Source organism: Ovis aries, chromosome 22, assembly GCF_016772045.2.
Source record: "Ovis aries strain OAR_USU_Benz2616 breed Rambouillet chromosome 22, ARS-UI_Ramb_v3.0, whole genome shotgun sequence".
Taxonomy (NCBI): Eukaryota; Metazoa; Chordata; class Mammalia; order Artiodactyla; family Bovidae; genus Ovis; species Ovis aries.
Genome location: NC_056075.1, coordinates 4,314,297 through 4,329,871, shown reverse-complemented (window position 1 = coordinate 4,329,871; position 15,575 = coordinate 4,314,297). Strand labels below are relative to the sequence as shown.

The 15,575-nt window shown below is 37.0% G+C and overlaps 1 protein-coding gene and 1 non-coding gene across 2 annotated transcripts in view; one reads left to right on the top strand and one right to left on the bottom strand.

Annotated features, from left to right (window-relative positions):
- Window positions 1-15,575, bottom strand: part of PCDH15 (protocadherin related 15) — a 1,094,267-nt gene that overhangs the window by 1,030,636 nt on the left and 48,056 nt on the right. The gene's annotated exons all lie outside the window — the stretch shown is intronic.
- On the top strand, window positions 4,203-4,306 carry LOC114110345 (U6 spliceosomal RNA). Its single transcript, XR_003586627.1, has one exon. It is a non-coding gene; the product is annotated as a U6 spliceosomal RNA (small nuclear RNA).

The following is a 15,575-nucleotide window of genomic DNA, read 5'->3' as shown; positions in this document are numbered from 1 at the left end:
ATATATGAAAAATAAAAACATGAATATGCTTTTGATATAAATGTACTGAATTGAAATATTTAAATTATAACTTATATAATAATATAAAGTCCACTGAATGTAATTTATAGTTCCTCACAAATTTCTTAGTGTATATCAAATTGTTCAGTTTTGAATATCTGCATATAAATATGCAAACATTTCTTTTATACTTAATTGCGGGTGTTTTATCCTTTATAAAGGAAACAGAATCAATAGATTCAAACTGTAGTGAATCTTGGATAATATCATTACGAAGGAAATTCAAATAAAACCCTAACTTTTGGATTGAGTTTTGAACTTTTATTTTCAATAAAGTAATGCATTTGTGTGTGTCTATATGTATATATACATATGTGTATATGTATATATTTTAATCTGGTAAATATTAGATTATATTCTTTAAGTCTTTTCTTCAGCTGAGGCTTTCCTAGTTATATCATTTCTCTGTGTGATTTTATTCTCCCAAGTTTCCTGACTTGTGCCTGAATTTTCTTTCATCCTTGCCTCCTTTAGGTCTGGCATCCTCTGCCCTCTCACTTTCAAATCTCCCACTGACTCTCCTCTTCTCTCATCTCAATGGCATGTGCCCTCAGGCATGTCCTTCACTGCCTATCATTTTCCTTTTACTTGTGTTCCTGATCCATCTTTCCCTCTCCCTTCATCTATCTTGCTTCTTATCAGTACTTTTAGATAAATAGGGGGGAAAAATCACTTGATATCTTAAATTAGATTTTAAGTAGGCATTTGAAAGCTATTACAATTATTTTCTTTACAATGATGAATATAATACAGGATATTCAAAGCAAATTATTTCTAAAAGTGTTCAGTTCCACTCAAATCCTATCAAGTGAATATCTGGGTTTTCCTGTGTGCAGATTGCAGAAAGAGAGTTTCTATAATTTGCTGTTAATTTAGCAATAAAACAGAACACAATTTTCAAAATAAGAATACTTTAATAGGAACTAGTATGAATTGGTTTAATAAAATTGATATATTAAATAAATATCCAAAAAATAAATAAATAAATAAATATCCAGTCCTTTCATAAAATATATGAATCCTTGAAAAAATGTCTATTTCCAAACTTCCTTTTGAAATTTCTGTTTTCTAAGTATAGAGACAATTTGCATGTATGCATTTAAAGTCCTTAACCATATAGAACCTCATTTTCTCTGTCTTAACATAGAAAACACTAAGGTCATGCCCATGACTAGGGACATAATTAGGACATCATATGTCTCCTGGCAGTGTATTTTTTTTAATGTTACAAATGAAGAAATAGAGAACATTCTAAGATATGTGCTCACTTTCAAGCAATAATGTAAACAACTATGACATAAAACCGCCCCCAACTTTTTGAAAAACCCTGACAAATCCAGAGAAGAGATTTATGCTTAGTTTTTCTTTATCTCTCCTTCTCTTATCTCATTTTGGATTTGAGTATGGTTGGAATACGGATGCCTCCGTGTAGCTGTGTCCCAGAATGATTTCACACTATGCTCCAAGCAAAGATATCCCTGGATTATAGGAATAAATAAATGTCTTCTCTTCAACTTCCACTTTGAAAAGATATCCTCCTTGTTTCATGACCCCCTCATGTGTGCAGGGCAAGAAAGGGTAGTCAGTTCACACTGAGCACAGGAGTGAGCAGGACAAATAGATACTTCGCTTTCAGAGCATAATTTATATTTACTTAAAAAAAATGATAAAAAATCCAGTGAAATTTGCCTGCATTTACTTTCAGGAGATGTCATGAGTACATACTCAGAAATTTTTGAAAATCTTGATCATAATTTGTGAAGTGGTACATTCTAATATAAGAGTGTATCAAGGGAACAATACCTTGATCTGTTTTCCCAGAATATCCTTTAAAAATTAAGAGTAGATAACTAACCACATTTCTCTGTGAGTTTACCTTGCTAGTTTTTTGAAGTTCTATTTATCACTATCTCTTTGAAAAACTCTTTTAAAAACAAGTCAGATGAACATAGGAATAATTTTTATAAGCATACATATATATTTATTGTCAATCAATAACCTTGTTGATGTGAAGAACATCTCTTCTCACACATACCACTTCCTGCTTCATCTAATGTGTTAACACTTTACTGCATAATGAGAAGAGCAGAAGTGAAGAGCAGAAGTGACTACTAAATATCTTATTCAAATTAACACAGATTGGCAAGTAAATGTGGAAGCATCCATGCAATTCACAAACTACTGCCCGAGCCTGTGTTTTTAATATCAGTCTTTGATGATACTGGCACTTTTGATCATTTTCTTTGAAGTTACCAAATTCAGTGATCCATCCTTTGTGTTTAGTTATTAGGACTGTGAACATCATAAACATTTTAAGATGTTTAGTATTAAATGTTACATTTAGGTGGCAGAAAAATGCAAAGTTACATAAGATTGCTAAGCATAATTCTCATGTATCTATTCTCTCTTTGTTACTAAAAGCTCTCTTTCCCAAGCAAAATGGAAGTGGTAGGGGAAGGAGGGAAACTAAGTTCAAATTTATGAATGCCAAGATACACCAAGTATGTCTTTTTTGTGCGTAGGAATCCAAAATCAAAACAGTTCATAAAATGCAGTGAAGTTATAGACTTAAATAACTGGCAGTTCAAAACAAGATAAATTAAAATATGAGCTTCAAACAGCATTAGAAACTTTTCAGAAATTTGGGCTTCTTCCATGATCGCTTAATTTCCAGCTCAGCTTTCCCAGTAATGGTGACAAAGATAATCATCATAAAGTGACATCCTTTACCTCCTGTCCTTCTTCCCATAGCTTTCTAAAATAAGTACTTTCTAAGCATTTCCAGTAAAAATCTTAAGATTGGTTAATTTTTCCTGACCTGGGTCATGTTTATGATAACAACTAGTCACAGTTTCCAGAGAATGAACTAATATATCCAACTCTAGAACTAGGAAGTAAGGTTCTGAAACCACTGGACTAAGAACAGGTGATAGATAATTCTCCAAAGGAAAGTTAGTGTTCTTATACAAAAACAATGTAGGAAGAGTTCTGGTCAGAATCAACTGATTTCTATAATCAAAAGCAAGCATTACAGAGAAATATTTAACACAGAACTGAGGCATTCTTCATGAGCCATTGAAGCACCCCAGGAACCAGATAGCAGTACATGTCCACGAGAAGGAAAGCTAGGCAGTGATGAAAAATCGTATATTCTAACTCTGGTCCAAACAATGTTCACATCACTGACAGCAGGCCTTGACCATGTTTAGGAGACCAATTTTTAATAGCTCATTGTTTTTTAGTTTGCTCTAATGTGGAGAAGGTGATGGCACCCCACTCCAGTACTCTTGCCTGGAAAATCCCATGGACGGAGGAGCCTGGGTCCATGGGGTCACAAAGAGTTGGACACGACTGAGCAACTTCCGTTTCACTTTTCACTTTCATGCATTGCAGAAGGAAATGGAAACCCACTCCAGTGTTCTTGCCTGGAGAATCGCAGGGATAGGGGAGCCTGGTGGGCTGCCGTCTATGCGGTCACACAGAGTCGGACATGACTGAAGTGACTTAGCAGCAGCAATGCTAACTGGAGTGAAATATATGTTGAAAATGTATTTATATGTCAACTAACTTCAAGAAAAAACACTGCTGGTAATATTAGCAGAACACAATACACTCTTAGCCTCTCCCCCAGAGGAGAAGTGAAACAGTGCAAGAATTTGGTCCAGGCTCGGGTGGCAACCCACTCCAGTGTTCTTGCCTGGAGAATCCCAGGGACGGGGGAGCCTGGTGGGCTGCCATCTATGGGGTCGCACAGAGTCAGACACGACTGAAGTGACTTAGCAGCAGCAGCAGCAGGTTAATATGATTATGGGTTCGGGAGACTTTTGAAAGAAAAGTCAAGTTATAATCCCTCGATAGTGGTTATCTGGTGGTAGTGAAGACATTAAAATGTTCTTACAGATGGGGACATTATAACCCAAAATATAGTTACTTGGCATATTGAGTACTTCTAGCTGAAAGAATAGGGATAAATAGAAAAAGCAATAAGATCACTCTATTCTTCCCCCACTGCTATTCTCTCCTGAAACTGGTAATAAAACCCTAATAGGAAAAGAAGGGGGAAAAAAAAAAAACACTAATATTGAGAGATACCTTTTACATACCCAGAGTCCTTATCTCTGAAGACAAAAAAATGCTAAGAAGTACTCGCTTCAGCAGCACATATACTAAAATTGGAAAGATACAGAGATTAGCATGGCCCCTGCGCAAGGATGACACGCAAATTCGTGAAGCATTCCATATTTTTATTACAGCCACTTTGGAGAACAGTGTGGAGATTCCTTTAAAAATTGCAAATAGAACTACCTTATGACCCAGCAATCCCACTGCTGGGCATACACACCGAGGAAACCAGAATTGAAAGAGACACATGTACCCCAATGTTCATCACAGCACTGTTTATAATAGCCAGGACATGGAAACAACCTAGATGTCCATCAGCAGATGAATGGATAAGAAAGCTGTGGTACATATACACAATGGAGTATTACTCAGCCATTAAAAAGAATTCATTTGAGTCAGTTCTGATGAGATGGATGAAACTGGAGCCGATTATACAGAGTGAAGTAAGCCAGAAAGAAAAACACCAATACAGTATACTAACACATATATATGGAATTTAGAAAGATGGCAATGACGACCCTGTATGCAAGACAGCAAAAAAGACACAGATGTGTATAATGGACTTTTGGACTCAGAGGGAGAGGGAGAGGGTGGGATGATTTGGGAGAATGGCATTGTAACATGTATACTATCATGTAAGAATCGAATCGCCAGTCTATGTCTGACACAGGATACAGCATGCTTGGGGCTGGTGCACGGTGATGACCCAGAGAGATGTTATGGGGAGGGAGGTGGGAGGGGGGTTCATGTTTGGGAACGCATGTACACCCATGGTGGAGTCATGTCGATGTGTGGCAAAACCAATACAGTATTGTAAAGTAAAATAAGGTAAAAATTAAAATTAAAAATAAAAAATGCTAAGAAGAATCCTAACAGGCTGTGCTAATTTCTCCCAGTTTACTATGTTTACCTCCATACTCCTTGACCCACATCATATTTCTTCAACACTATCTGTTTTCATCAAATCTGTCATTAAAATATTCAGTCTCTTTCAAGTCTTCATTTCCTCGTGAAGACTCCCATGTCACATAAGACATATTAAACATGTTTGTATCCCTTTCTCCTATTAATCTGTATTTGTCAGTTTAATTTTCAGATCCAGCCAGGAACCCCAGGAGGGTAAAGGAAAACTTTTGCCTTCCTTATAACACAAATTCAGCAGTTGATATTTCTATTTATTTTGGCACAGTTGATGGATCATTCATTAAAACAAAAATAAAAACTTTCATGACTCTCTCAAAACAAACACTATACTCCTGAGATCTTAGCTATGTTTATCTGTTTTTTTTTTTTTTAAAGTCCTTTGAAAACTATTTATTTACCATTTATGGGCTCAGAGGTTAAAGCATCTGCCTGCAATGCGGAAGACCTGGGTTCAATCCCTGGATCAGGAAGATCCCCTGGAGAAGGAAATGGCAACCCACTCCAGTATTCTTGCCTGGAGAATCCCATGGATGGAGGAGCTTGGTGGGCTACGGTCCATGGGGTCGCAAAGAGTTGGACACGACTGAGTGACTTCAATTTCACTTTCACCTATCTTAAACCATCCTAATATTAATATGTTCCTCATAGAGTAAGCATTTATGAAAGCCTTAAGCATTGCAACTAGCATTTTTAAAAGTACAATCCTGCAAACTAATGTTTTATAATGGAACAGGAATATTTTTCAATTGCATTTCACATATTTGAGTTGTTTAGACATGTTGCAATGAAATGAAATGCAATCGCCAAAACACATTTTAAATAGAGTATAGTTGCCAACATTGTTGTCATCTTGAAATAATCTCTTTTTTCTAAGGCTTTTAGAGTATAGATCTGTGTCACTATTTAAGTTAATGCTAGCAAACCTGCCATTAATCCTTGACTACTTGTCAGGCTTAGATACTCAACTGAGGTATATACCGCAGACCATCTGTTGGAGGGCATTATTTCATCTGTCTCTCAGGGCATAGGGAGACTCATTTTGAAGAAGGGCTCACCCTGACTATCTGTGAAAGCTGGAGAGTGACAGGTGGTTGGTACAGATAAACACAAAGAATGATACTGGAGGAAAAAAAAAAAAACAAAAAACAAAAAACTATGACTCTGCCAGCAGACCTTTGCAGTATTGCTGTGCACTATGACAGGTGGCAACCACTGAGATCCCTATGTCATGTATGTGTACAAAGCCAGAATATGATTCACATTTTGTAGCTCAGATTCCATGAGGCACTCAAAACACAGATGTTAGGAAGTTTCAAAGTTTAATAAAGACAGAATCTAATACCACCATGAAATATTTCCTTTCTACAAGTGCCTGTACTTATATTGATAACTGCAGGAAAGAGCTCTTGGCAGTAATTAAGTGAATGGATGGTATTTTAATTTAAATGTTAATACAGAAGATTCAGCATTTTTGAAGTTTCAAGAGGAACTGCAGATTTCCTTGGGAAACTGGAGGGTGGCCTATTGACTTTTAAAAGTGAAAGTTGGGATTTTTTAATCAACTTGAAGAAAGAGAACCTCTGTCAGTCTTTCCATGTCCTACCCAAAACGTCAAGGCTATTTATTGTCACCCAGCTTATTTAACTTCTATGCAAAATACCGAGCTGGATGAAGAACAAGCTGGAATCAAGATTGCTGGGAGAAATATCAATAACCCCAGATACGCAGATGACACCACCCTCATGTCAGAAATGATTAAGAAACAAAGAACCTCTTGATGAAAGTTAAAAAGGACAGTGAAAAAGTTGGTTTAAACTTAATATTCAGAAAACTGAATATTGGCATCCAGTCCCATCACTTCCTGGCAAATGCATGGGGAAAAAATGGAAACAGTGACAGACTCTATATTTGGGGGGGGACCTCCAAAATCACTGCAGATGTTTACTGCAGCCATGAAATTAAAAGATGCTTGCTCCTTGGAACAAGAGATATGACCAACCTAGATAGCATATTAAAAAGCAGAGACATTACTTTGCCAGCAAAAGTCCATCTAGTCAAACTATGGTTTTTCCAGTGGTCATGTATGGATGTGAGAGTCAGACTGTAAAGAATGCTGAGAGCTGAAGAATTGATGCTTTTGAACTCTGGTGTTGGAGAAGACTCTTGAGAGTCCCTTGGACTTCAGGGAGATCAAACCAGTCAATCCTAAAGGAAATCAGCCCTGAATTTTCACTGGAAGGATTTATGCTGAAGTGCCAATACTTTGGCCACCTGATGAGAAGAACTGACTCATTGGAAAAGACCCTGATGTTGGGAAAGATTGAAGGCAAGAGGGGAAGGGGATGACAGAGGATGAGATGGTTGTATGGCATCACCAACTCGATGGACATCAGTTTGAGAAAGCTCCCAGAGTTGGTAATGGACAGGGAAGCCTGGCATGCTGCAGTCCATGGGGTCGCAAAGAGTCAGACAAGACTGAGTGACTGAACTGACTGACTTCTCAACAAAGAATTATTAAAGCAAACTGAACTGGAAAATAAGGCAAAGGAAAATAAATATTATTGTTTTCAAAGCATTTCATGAACTTTGTTCCAGGTACAGACAGGAAAAAAAAAAAAAAAGATTCACTGAGCTTGCCATGACAAATAAAGAACTATTGAGATTTGCTAATGCAAACGAGAATAAAGAGAAGACCGCAATAAGCGGTAAGAGAAGATGCAACTATATTCAACCCACTGGCAAGCTTTGTTCTTTTTGTTTTTTTTTTTTTTCATCTACTTTCCTTCAGAATGTGCTACATACCCCTAATAATGATGTCTATGAACCACTGTCAACTCTGTTTGGCAAACAAGAACTTAAAAGATTAAAAATTAAAAGAATAAGAGATAATCATGAATAGAATAGAAACAAGGGCAAATTGAAAATGATATAAAGAAAAAAAACTGGAATATATGCTCCATGAAAGCAGAAATTATTTTTTAACTGCTGCATCCCTGCTACTAAAATTTTGTTTGCATACACTTAAGTAGTCAATAGATGTATCAAATGACTGAACAATTGTTTGAAAGATTGAATATAACTTGTATTAGAGTGAATACATTACCTAATGACATTTTACTACCTACCTTTTCTGTGCAAAGTATTTTATACAGATTAGTTTGTGTAATTACTATGAAAATGTCTGAGAAAGGTAGTTTTATGCTCATTTTTTAGAAGAGAAGTAGAATTTCAAATATATTAATTAGTCCAAAATCATGCTGACTTCAAAGTATAGACCCTGTTAGAAAGTACAGACTCTTTGCATTATTCAGATAGTAATGATACCAAGAAAACAGTGTCAATGGAACTGCACGCTTTCACAGAAGACAGGAGAAGGCCACATTCTCATCAGGAAATTCTGATCTTCATTTTCAGGATTCATAATTTTTTGCTCGGTATTTTATGTTCTGTTATCTAAATATTAATATAAAAATCATTACTTTTTTCTCTGCAATGATATTTGTTGTTGTGTGAAATATAGACTGTACATCTTGTAATATCTCCTAGTTAAAGGAAAATAATCATGCAATATATCTGAAATAAAAATTATATCAACATTAAAAAATGGGGGAACAAAAATGAGCAGTATGTTAAAATTTCCATTGCCAGAAATAAATGTACAAAAGAGAGCAGGTAGAGTAAGAAAAAATAAGAGAAAAGAATAAGGAAAGTAAAGAAGAGATATAATATGGTCAAAGATGTATGTGTGGGAACATTATATATCCATTTATCTGTATATTTATTTCTGTACCTATCATATGCCTTTTGAGAGTCATCTCAGTGAAATGAAATAAAGAACTTCACTTTGAGAACACTGCATTCAATGAAATCATTTTATTTATTTATTTACTTTTATACTAAAGAGTTTAGGAGTATATTGAATTGAATTATTTTTTTACTTGATTTTGATTTTAATCATTTTGAGACTTATCTACCTTTTGAAACATATGACTAGTTAATTTGTAAATTGTTGACAGTGCTAGGATCTTGTCAAACATAAGCTAAATATAAATTTCTATTACCTGGATCAATGTGATTAATGCAAGCTATGACATTGCTAATCAAGAAAAATGTCTCTTTCTACAAATGAATCATACAACCATAAAATCTTTTCACACATTATAAACAGACATAGTCAAAACTTCTAAAAGTTATTTCACTATATATTTTGGAAAAAATCCAAATTAATCTTTTATTAAGAAATGCAAAAGTTGGATTTACTCAAATTGAGAAAACTAAGATGAATCAAAATATTTGTTCATTACATTTACAGTGAACAAAAATTGGCAAGAAGTGATAAGGGATTTCCTGGTCTTTTAGTAATTTATATGAAGTTATTCTAAATGATCTGACAACTAACACCACTTTCACCTATTCAAAGATACTACTGCAGCAAATATTCCTCTCTCTCAGCATCATAATATGTCCCTTCTCTATTCTATTTGTTGACATCCAGTCTGTTTTATCTTTATTCCCATGAAAACCTCATGAATTTATTTATAGCAACCTCTGCAACTTATCTATATTTTTTTCAAGAGCTCTCTATACTATATTTCCTAACTCATTCACACTTGAGACCAGTCTAATCAGTCTCTTATCTCATCATACTCCTGAAGCTGCAGAATCAATGACCTGATTACTAAATCCAATGGTCATTTCTCCATACTCATCTCGCTCAAAGTATCAGAACCATTTACTATAGCTGATTATCTTGTCTTCAGTGAAAAACATATTTTCATTGTGCCTCCAGGTCTCTACATTCTCCAGAATTTCCTTGTACCGAACTTCTCAGCCTTTTTTCCTGGTGTTTTGTCTTGTTTCTTCTCGCTTAACATTGGGGTACAAATAATTCAGTGCTTACATTTAGCCTTTCCTCTATTTATACTCACTTCCTCTTTTTATAATATCATCCTGTCCTATGACTTTAAAGATTGCCAAAGTTACATTTCCAATCGGAACATCTGTGAATCAATACTCATGCATACTCCTCATTTTCATTTGGATATCCAAAGAGATCTCAAGCATAATATCTGAAATCAAGTTCCTCATCATCTCCTTCAAACCAGATCCTTCATTATCTACTTCATTTTACTCAAAGGCAACAAAAATCTTTCACATTACTAAGGCTAAAATTCAGAGTCATCCTTGACTTCTTTCATTCTCTTATGCTATCCACAAGATATACTGTTGATTTTCCCTCTATTGAGACGAATCTCTATTTAACCACAATGAACTGACCACATCTCATCACTTCCATCACACCACCATGACTCTGGTTCCAGTCATACGACCTGTTCTGACCTCTTCTTTGGATTAGCCTTTTTCCAGGTATCCTACAACTTCCGCCATCCAGAGACATTTTTTACTGTTGTTGTTGTTTGTTTTGTTTTTAACAGCATAGTATTCATAGCAATTTTGCCAAAACAAGTCAGATCACACTCTGATCCAACTACACATTCTTTTTGATATTCCATCAAACATTTCATGTGTACTCAGACTTCAGGACATTTCCATCCACCTTTCCTTCTTAAAAAGTTCTTACAACAGATACTTCAGACATCAACATGGCTCAATCCCTTACCTTCGTCAAGTATCTGATCAAATGTCACCTCACTATTAAAGTCTTACCTAACTTCAGCGTTTTAAATGATACCCTATTAACAAGCTATATTTATCTGCTTTGCTTTTCTCTGTACCACCTGCTGCTAAATGATCTGCTATACAATTTACTTTTTAATTTGTTTATCTACCACTTCATACCAGACCCAGAGTTTTTTTGGCTTATTTTTTAATTTTCATGTGTTCAGACTTAATACCTGTCACTTAAGTATGCAGAACAAAAAGAGGTTTCTGTATAAAATATGAATATTTGTCACAGAATACACAAAATTGGAAATATTATTGATTTTATCAATATTATTTAGAACAGGTTGCTTTATAGCATTTAAATAAAACACTGGGTTTCACTTTTCTATCATTTTCAGTTCAGTTTAGTCACTCAGTAGTGTCCGACTCTTTGCAACCCCATGAATCACAGCACACCAGGCCTCCCTGTCCATCACGATCTCCCGGAGTTCACTCAGACTCACGTCCATCAAGTCCGTGATGCCATCCAGCCATCTCATCCTCTGTCATCCCCTTCTCCTCCTGCCCCTATCCCTCCCAGCATCAGAGTCTTTTCCAAAGAGTCAACTCTTCTCATGTGGTGGCCAAAGTACTGGAGTTTCAGCTTTAGCATCATTTCTTCCAAAGAACAGCCAGGGCTGATCTTGTTTAGAATGGACTGGTTGGATCTCCTTGCAGTCCAAGGGGCTCCCAAGAGTCTTCTCCAACACTACAGTTCAAAAGCATCAATTCTTCGGCAATCAGCCTTCTTCACAGTCCAACTCTCACATCCATACATGACCACTGGAAAAACCATAGCCTTGACTAGATGGACGTTAGTTGGCAAAGTAATGTCTCTGCTTTTGAATATACTACCTAGGTTGGTCAAACTTTTCTTCCAAGAAGTAAACGTCTTTTAATTTCATGGCTGCAATCACCATCTGCAGTGATTTTGGAGCCCCCAAAATAAAGTCTGACACTGTTTCCACTGTTTTCCCATCTATTTCCCATGAAGTGATGGGATCGGATGCCATGATTTTTGTTGTCTGAATGTTGAGCTTTAGGCCAAATTTTTCACTCTCCACTTTCACTTTCATCAAGAGGCTTTTTAGTTCCTCTTCACTTTCTGCCATAAGGGTGGTGTCATCTGCACATCTGAGGTTATTGTTATTTCTCCCAGCAGTCTTGATTCCAGCTTGTGTTTCTTCCAGTCCAGAGTTTCTCATGATGTACCCTGCATAGAAGTTAAATAAGCAGGGTGAATATATACAGCCTTGATGTACTCCTTTTCCTATTTGGAACCAGTCTGTTGTTCCACGTCCAGTTCTAACTGTTGCTTCCTGACCTGCATACAGGTTTCTCAAGAGGCAGGTTAGGTGGTCTGGTATTCCCATCTCTTTCAGAATTGTCCACAGTTTCTTGTGATCCACGCAGTCAAAGGCTTTGGCATAGTCAATAAAGCAGAAATAGATGTTTATCTCGAACTCTCTTGCTATTTCCATGATCCAGTGGATGTTGGCAATTTGATCCCTGGTTCCTCTGCCTTTTCTAAAACCAGCTTGAATATCAGGAAGTTCATGGTTCACGTATTGCTGAAGCCTGGCTTGGAGAATTTTGAGCGTTACTTTACTAGCATGTGAGATGAGTGTAGTTGTGCAGTAGTTTGAGCATTCTTTGGCTTTGCCTTTCTTTGGGATTGGAATGAAAACTGACCTTTTCCAGTCCTGTGGCCACTGCTGAGTTTTCCAAATTTGCTGGCATATTGAGTGCAGCACTTTCCCAGCATCATCTTTCAGGATTCGAAACAGCTCAACTGGAATTTCATCACCTCCACTATGTTTCTTTGTAGTGATGCTTTCCAAGGCCCACTTGACTTCACATTCCAGGATGTCTGGCTCTAGATGAGTGATCACACCGTCCTGATTATCTGTGTCGTGAAGATCTTTGTTGTACAGTTCTTCTGTGTATTCTTGCCACCTCTTCTTAATATCTTCTGCTTCTCTTAGGTCCAGACCATTTCTGTCCTTTATCGAGCCCATCTTTGCATGAAATGTTCCCTGGTATCTCTAATTTTCTTGAAGAGATCTCTAGTCTTTCCCATTCTGTTGTTTTCCTCTATTTCTTTGCATGGATCACTGAGGAAGGCTTTCTTATCTCTTCTTGCTATTCTCTGGAACTCTGCATTCAGATGCTTATATCTTTCCTTTTCTCCTTTGCTTTCCTCCTCTCTTCTTTCCACAGCTATTTGTAAGGCCTCCCCAGACAGCCATTTTGCTTTTTTGCATTTCTTTTCCATGGGGATGGTCCTGTTCCCTGTCTCTTGTACAATGTCATGAACCTGCATCCATAGTTTATCAGGCACTCTATCAGATCTAGGCCCTTAAATCTATTTCTCACTTTCACTGTATAATCATAAGGGATTTGATTTAGGTCATACCTGAATGGTCTAGCGGTTTTCCCTACTTTCTTCAATTTGAGTCTGAATTTGGTAATAAGGAGTTCATGATATGAGGCACAGTCAGCTCCTGGTTTTGTTGACTGTATAGAGCTTCTCATCTTTTGCTGCAGAGAATATGATCAATCTGATTTTAGTGTTGACCATCTGCTGATGTCCATGTGTAGAGTCTTCTGTTGTGTTTTTGGAAGAGGGTGTTTGCTATGACCAGTGCATTTTCTTGGCAAAACTCTATTAGTCTTTGCCCTGCTTCATTCTGAATTCCAAGGCCAAATTTGCCTGTTACTCCAGGTATTTCTTGACTTCCTACTTTTGCATTCCAGTCCCCTATAATGAAAAGGACACCTTTTTAGGTGTTAGTTCTAAAAGGTCTTGCAGGTCATCATAAAACCGTTCAACTTCAGCTTCTTCAGTGTTACTGGTTGGGGCATAGACTTGGATAACTGTGATATTGAATGATTTGCCTTGGAGATGAACAGAGATCATTCTGTCATTTTTGAGATTGCATCCCAGTACTGCATTTCGGACTCTTTTGTTGACCATGATGGCTACTCCGTTTCTTCTGAGGGATTCCTGCCCACAGTAGTAGACATAATGGTCACCTGAGTTAAATTCACCCATTCCAGTCCATTTCAGTTCTCTGATTCCTAGAAGGTCGACGTTCACTCTTGCCATCTCTTGTTTGACCACTTCCAATTTGCCTTGATTCATGGACCTGACATTCCAGGGTCCTATGCAATATTGCTCTTTACCGCATCGGACCTTGCTTCTATCACCAGTCACATCCACAGCTGGTTATTGGTTTTACTTTGGCTCCATCCCTTCATTCTTTTTTTTTTTTTTAATTTATTTTTAATTTTAAAATCTTTAATTCTTACATGCATTCCCAAACATGAACCCCCCTCCCACCTCCCTCCCCATAACATCTCTCTGGGTCATCCCCATGCACCAGCCCCAAGCATGCTGCATCCTGCGTCAGACATAGACTGGCGATTCAATTCACATGATAGTATACATGTTGGAATGTCATTCTCCCAAATCATCCCACCCTCTCCCTCTCCCTCTGAGTCCAAAAGTCCATTATACACATCTGTGTCTCTTTCCCTGTCTTGCATACAGGGTGGTCATTGCCATCTTCCTAAATTCCATATATATGTGTTAGTATACTGTATTGGTGTTTTTCTTTCTGGCTTACTTCACTCTGTATAATCGGCTCCAGTTTCATCCATCTCATCAGAACTGATTCAAATGAATTCTTTTTAATGGCTGAGTAATACTCCATTGTGTATATGTACCACAGCTTTCTTATCCATTCATCTGCTGATGGACATCTAGGTTGTTTCCATGTCCTGGCTATTATAAACAGTGCTGCGATGAACATTGGGGTACATGTTATTTCTCCACTGATCTCCAGTAGCATGTTGGGCACCTACTGACCTGGGGAGTTTCTCTTTCAGTATCCTATCATTTTGCCTTTTCATACTGTTCATGGGGTTCTCAAGGCAAGAATACTGAAGTGGTTTGCCATTCCCTTCTCCAGTGGACCACATTCTATCAGACCTCTCCACATGACCCATTTCTATTATTTAGGGTATTGAAAACTCACCAAGCTCCATGCCCAAATTGGCTGTTTAGTTTGATATAGTCCCACTTGTTAATTTTTGCCTTTGTTTCATTTGCTTTTGTTGCTAAATCCAACAAATTATCACCAGAACTAACATCAAGGAATTCATCAGCTGTATTTTATTCTAGTAGCTTTATGGTTTCAGGTTTACATCCAAATATTCAATCCATTCTGAGTTACTGTCTCTATGGTATAAGAAAGTTTTCTGTGTCATTGTTCTGCTAGTGGTTGTCCAGTTTCCCAATATCATTTATTGAAAAGACTGTTGTTTCCTCATTGTATGTTCTTGGCTCTTGGTCATAATCAATAGATTGGTCATAAATCAATAAATCTCTATGTCTGTTTTATGTTGATGTTGTTGTTCAGTCACTAAATCGTGTCTGACCCCATGGATTATGGCACACCAGATTCCTCTGTCCTCCACAACTCTTGTAGTTGCTCAAACTCATGTCCATTGAGTCAGTGATGCTATCTAACCATCTCATCCTCTGCCTCTCCCTTCTCCTTTTGTCTTTAAACTTTGCCAGCATCAAGGCCTTTTCCAATAAATCAGCTCTGCAACAGGTGACCATAATTTTGGAGTTTCAACTTCAGTAACAGTCCTTTCAATGAACATTCAGGGATGATTGTGCTGAAAATTGACAATATCATATTCATTTGATAACTATAGCTCTGTGATATAGTTTGAAATCAAGAAGTATAACACTCCCATCTTTGTTCATCTTTCTCAAGAGTTATTTGGATATG